The sequence below is a fragment of the Drosophila mauritiana genome, chromosome 2R (assembly GCF_004382145.1).
Source record: "Drosophila mauritiana strain mau12 chromosome 2R, ASM438214v1, whole genome shotgun sequence".
Lineage (NCBI taxonomy): Eukaryota > Metazoa > Arthropoda > Insecta > Diptera > Drosophilidae > Drosophila > Drosophila mauritiana.
The window spans coordinates 3,192,214-3,198,807 of NC_046668.1; the positions used below are offsets into that span (position 1 = coordinate 3,192,214).

The 6,594-nt window shown below is 33.7% G+C and overlaps 1 long non-coding RNA gene across 1 annotated transcript; it reads right to left on the reverse strand.

Moving 5' to 3' along the window:
* Positions 1 to 1,575: 1,575 nt before the first annotated feature.
* On the reverse strand, positions 1,576 to 2,579 carry LOC117136558. The gene is made up of 3 exons (XR_004459098.1): positions 2,545 to 2,579; positions 1,903 to 2,334; positions 1,576 to 1,842 (listed from the first exon to the last, which is right to left on the reverse strand). It is a non-coding gene; the product is annotated as an uncharacterized LOC117136558 (long non-coding RNA).
* Positions 2,580 to 6,594: the final 4,015 nt, after the last annotated feature.

Below are 6,594 nucleotides of genomic sequence, written 5' to 3' on the forward strand. Positions count from 1 at the left end.
TAAAAGGAGAGACAATAAATGAGTTGGTAGCAAGATTTGGTCGAAACACATTTTGTAAACGGTCATAGAAAGCACTGCGAAACCAGGTGCTTCGTAGTGGCATAATTTAAGCTATTTGAGTATTTAGGTTTCTGTGAGCTCTCCACAAAGGGTGCTTAGTGCTGATGGTAGAGAGTTGTTTAAGAGCATTGGTTAGCCTGCGTGTGGCTATTTTAAGCATTTTACATTCTGTATTTACATTCTAAGATTTGTATTTCGCATTGGGTTACTCTTATCATTTTGTTTCCTTCCAATTTTATATTATTAATAGTTTCAGGTTACAGTTGTGTTTGGTTCTATGTATTTTATAATTTCTTACGTGGGCACTGGCTTAAAATTACAAATTGGTTAGAAGTGTTTAATATTATTGGTGACACATTCATTGTTTATTTTCCTTATTTTCGGGATTATAAACCTTATTTCCTTTTTCAAAATATGATTGTGTGACTTTGTAATCTACCTCATAGTAGAGTCTGGCTAAGGGATTATTTGAATTGTGTTTATTAGCGAAAAGAGTAATGGGTATGTGGGATATGATTAATAATTGGTTATCATTATAGTTAATCCAAAGACACTAGAATAAAAAGATGCGTAACGCCATATGATTATATTGCACACAATTTTTTCGGTGTGGCTCTAGAGGTGGCTCCAGGGTCCCCTTGAATTTTTGCTCAAGAGCGAGAGAGCGGAGAACTCTACAGCGAACAGTTCTGTTCTTCGCACACAGTGACAGCCGACAACTGTATGTGTGTACACATATGATCATGCATGGTAAATTTGACAAAATATGCCCTTCACCGTAGAAGTTCTTAGACTTTAAATCTATATGGCACCATGCGAAAAATTCGTGTTTGGCATTGCCTTAAAGTTATTATTATTTAAATATAGCTTAGAAATAGTAATAGCCGCATCTATTTACATAATATCACAAAATAAATTTCAAAAATGACTTTATTTTAGAATATTTGTCATTAGAGTATTCAGCTTGCGACGTGTGAAAAATTATTAAGATAATGATTGTTGAGTGCTTGTGTCTCATTTTTTGAAATATTTTTTTTCAATGTAATGACTTCTTTTTGAATGAAATATTTTTTAAATTACAGTAGTTATAATAATTTTCTTTGTATTTCGTCGTTTTGTTGTAATAGTAAAGTACGAAAATATGAGCACAAATAGTAATTGCGATAAGTAGTGAACAATAAACTCGAAGGTCATATAAATATAGGACCCCATTACAATTGTAATGGCCTCCCCGTGGTGCTCCCTGGGTACCGAATATTACATATATTACAAATAATTAATTAACATAACATAATATAAATAAAATAAGAATAAAATATAAATATCTAAACGGTAGCTAATTCGAGCGGCGATTTTAACAAACGAATATTAAAAAACTTTAAAATAAATTAGTCACGGCATGAATTTTTAATTAATTTTTTATTTAATCATATCGATACGAAATTGGCCAAAACTCCAAATATGGATCAGAATTGATTTCGGCCCGAAAATCGTCTTCTAGCACAACTACGCGCACACATACACTTTCCCGTCTATTGTTTTTACTCTCACAAACAAGCAAATTCTTTTTTAATATTTCTTCGGCTCTCAGTTTTACGCGAGGGAACAGAGGTCAATTTTGGACGTCTCCAAAAAAGTGGCTGCATAGTACCAATCCTACGTATGGCCGTTGTTTTTCTAATGTCTTTGGTTAATCCAAGTGAATGTTTTATGTTTTTTTAGTAATTTTCCGAATCTGGAAAGCTGCATAGCCATTTCCAAATCTTCTACGTATTCCTTAAACTGCATTAGTTCGAATAAAAGAGCGTTAATGATGCTGTAGTTATTTTCATTATTCTGTACCTTTTGCATTCCTTCATTTGGCAATAGTATAGGCGTCGCTGAGCTCATGTAATTTTATTGAGTTATGGGCGTTGATTTCAAGTTTCTTCTGTATTTCTACTCGATCATTTTCAATAAATATTTCAAAATTAAGCACACAATGTTAATAAGCCCCGTTTTGTTTCTATGTTTATTCCGGGCTTAAAAATTTGACCTGGGGTGCATGGTAATCGGTTCGTAGACTTTGCTCAAAATAGTCAACCACGATGTCTATTTCAGTACAATTGATTCAGTACAATTTATCACTGATGTTCGAGGGAGGATGGTATATGGACTGGCTTATCAGAAAAAAAAGGAGATATCCGTGATTGGTGTCAATATTATTGACTTCAATTTGTGGTCCATAAACCGCTGTGATCAATATAAGCTATAATGTTATCAATTGCCAGGTGCCTGTGAAATTGGAAGATTATTATTTATTATTATAAGCTTTAATTGGATTCTTTCTTCTTCAAGCAAACGCTTCAAAGCTAAACTGAAAAAAGCTCCGTCTGCCTTTAGCAATTTGGGTTTAGAAAAAAAATTAAAATGGCGCATGAATGCGTTTCTGCATTATATCTATAGTAATTTATGTAGTTGGCACTTTATTTAATTACTAAGTACAATATACTGTTGTTTTGTGCCGTAAGCTTGTTGCGCGGCGGAGCTGAAGTTCAAGTGTGTCCAGTCTGACGATATCAGAAGATATCGTCCTCCAGGAAAGGTCTTGGCGTTAGTACCTGTTTTCGCCGTGATGCCAGACCGGGCTTCAGTCTGGGCGCCACATATCCAATCCTTAGTTTTAATTTGCTCAAGTGTAGCGAATTTAGAATAAATATCAATTCAACCGATGCACTATGGTCCAGAATTCGTTTTTCATGTCAATATATCGTCCTTTAGCAATTATTTTCTAATAGAAAATTGATCATATAAATAAAAACCAAACACAAAATTGACCGAAACCTTCACTAAATCGTTTTATGAGCTTTTAAAGGTGATGTGTTAAACAGCTGATTGAGAGAATGCAATTCCCGCCAAATTATTTGCTTACTTTTGGACGTGGTACGATCGTTAATACGCATCCATAAATTATAGTAAAATATGGAAAATATATTCCAAGGTATGATGTTTTTAACGTATGTAGGTTATATTTGTGTAGTTATACTGTTTTTGTCTTGTGTAACATCCAATTTATGTGTATTTTAACAGATAATTCTAACGTGTCCCCTGTGTTTCGTGAAGTATAACTAATTTTCTGACAATTTCTGACAAAAGTTCAAAACGTCAGTTTGTACCTTTAACTATTGTCTTTGACGGTAAAGTAAAATTTTGCCCATTTATGCTCGTTTTCTTAAAATTTGATTTTATATAGGCAAGTTCGAGTTCAGACATAGGGACCTCCTGGACATTTGGAGGCGTAACAATAGGCAAATAAGTTATGTTTCAGATTACGTTTATTCCGCAATCAACAATATTATATTTTACCCACCCACATATATAAATTACCCACAATATTCTCCACCCTTCCAACTCAATTCTAATCAATACGTTTAACCATCTAGACCTATTCACATCAGATGATTATTTTTCGTACTCCCAATACACACACACACAAGTATACAAAAAAATCTTTTCCCACAACATCCCAAGAAAAATCCTCAAACAGTGCATCCTAGAGGAAATACGTACCCTCAACTACAACAACCCTCTACATCTAAATATTCTAACTTCCCAATTACAATTAAAACGACTGAGAACATCAAAAAGTGAACAAACCAAAATGTCAATTTACCAAATGAGATTTCAAGACGCGCATGAATTCAAACAATTTCAACCTAATTATTATGAAGAACAGTATTATGACCCAATCAATACAATCCCTACCAAAATCGTGGGTTCATTGATGAAGAGCAACAACAGGTCCAATCCGCCAAAATTAATGACGAACAAAATCAAAATAACTCTGAACCGAACGAAAATTTTCGGTCAACAGGCCCGGACAACACGAATACATAGAAATAGCACACAAAGGTTGCACATGCAAATGCCTTATAGACACAGGATCCACGATAAATATGATTAATAACAAAATATTTTGTCTTCCTATTCAAAATACTAGATGTGAAGTTTTACAATCAAATGGCCTATTTACTCTGAACAACTTGATTATTTTACCAAAAATTGTTGAAAAATGCAATCAGTTTAAATTAAAAAAAATAGTACAGTTACGATTTTTAATAAAACATACAAATGAATTACTTCAGAATCGGAAAGAAACCAAAATGTTTATATCCACAGACACCATAACCAATTGAAAACTCAAATCAGGAATCAATAAATAAAGTCGATTAGATCTAAATCAGGAGTAAAATTTAAAGTTGAAAGGTTCATTAAATAAATTTAAATTTTTAATTAAGGAGAAAAATTAACACGTACTAAGCATAACAGTACGCTCTGGTTTATTATCGTAAATGTATCCCAAATTACGCAGAGAAATAGCAAAATATGATGTAATGGCATTCGACAAGGCCAAACAAATATTATTACTTGATCATTTTGTTCATTGAAACATTACCATTTATATTGAGAGCGATGTTGAAATTATTCAAAGAGCACACAGAGAAATTATTAATACCACTTACACTAAAGTAATTCGCAGTCTCTTCCTCTTAAAGAATGTTAGTTCATACACCGTATTCAAAGAAATCATACTTTAATCACATGAACATATACAACTACTAATTCAGAATATATTAAACGAATGCAACATATGCAAATAGCCAAAACAGAAAATAGAAACACCAAAATGCCTTTAAAAATCACATCTAAACCGGAACATTGCCGAGAAAAATTTGTGGTAGATATTTATTCATCTGAGGGAAAACTTTACATCGCACTGTGGTCCAGAATTCTATTTTTTGTTCAATTTGTTGTTAAATCACAAATAGTTTGCACCCAAAATTTGGAGTCTGTGCGACCACGCCCTCTCTTGCCTCCCATATTAAATACTGGTATGACTCTGAAGTCAACGAAATTTCATTGTTTTTTTAATTTATTTTTTTTTTAAGTGTATATTGTTGTTTTAAAAATAATCGCCCTCTTCTTCTTCTAGTTCTACAATTTAAATTTCCGATTATGAACTCTAATCAGAATGTGAATCCAATATTTTTTCTCATGGATCAGGCTTAAAATTAGACTGTATTTCCAAAAGACTTATTACTGCCTTCGGAAGTGGTTTTTCCTATTTTTTCTCTCTCTTTCTTTTAAACTAATTGTTGAAAATAGTGGGTCCGAGTAATCAATCGCTCTGTGGAAAATATCACTCATCCTATTGATCCGACTATTTTTCCTTGCATGTGACAGTCGGTTCCTTTTGTAAAGTTTGTTCCGGGCTTCACTCGCATTTTCAGTTTCCTTTTTAATCTTTCTCCTGCATTATGGTAAGATAAGTTTCGGCGTTCCATTTGCTGGGGTGTCTGTGAGTTTTCAAAATCACTAACAAGAATTCTTATCTTAGACGCCATCCACTTGGTATGTTTGGAAATAAATCGGTCTAATTGTCTGTTACACTCGGGCAGTTTTCTTTTAATGAATAATCCAAAATATACTATTTTTTTTGTCAATCTTTTCTGTCTTTTTCGATTCCTGATTATTGTTGTTGATTGCGGAATAAACGTAATCTGAAACATAACTTATTTGCCTATTGTTACGCCTCCAAATGTCCAGGAGGTCCCTATGTCTGAACTCGAACTTGCCTATATAAAATCAAATTTTAAGAAAACGAGCATAAATGGGCAAAATTTTACTTTACCGTCAAAGACAATAGTTAAAGGTACAAACTGACGTTTTGAACTTTTGTCAGAAATTGTCAGAAAATTAGTTATACTCCACGAAACACAGGGGACACGTTAGAATTATCTGTTAAAATACACATAAATTGGATGTTACACAAGACAAAAACAGTACAACTACACAAATATAACCTACATACGTTAAAAACATCATACCTTGGAATATATTTTCCATATTTTACTATAATTTATGGATGCGTATTAACGATCGTACCACGTCCAAAAGTAAGCAAATAATTTGGCGGGAATTGCATTCTCTCAATCAGCTGTTTAACACATCACCTTTAAAAGCTCATAAAACGATTTAGTGAAGGTTTCGGTCAATTTTGTGTTTGGTTTTTATTTATATGATCAATTTTCTATTAGAAAATAATTGCTAAAGGACGATATATTGACATGAAAAACGAATTCTGGACCATAGTGCATCGGTTGAATTGATATTTATTCTAAATTCGCTACACTTGAGCAAATTAAAACTAAGGATTGGATATGTGGCGCCCAGACTGAAGCCCGGTCTGGCATCACGGCGAAAACAGGTACTAACGCCAAGACCTTTCCTGGAGGACGATATCTTCTGATATCGTCAGACTGGACACACTTAACTTCAGCTCCGACGCGCAACAAGCTTACGGCATAAAACAACAGTATATTGTACTTAGTAATTAAATAAAGTGCCAACTACATAAGTTACTATATTGGTGACCCCGCAATAAGCAAAATGCAGAACATCGGAGATTGTTTGCCTGCACCGCCAACTTCGCCTGACTTTGGTGAAATACAACGCGGCAACAGCGCAGGCACCGTTATTCCTGTCGTCGAGTCG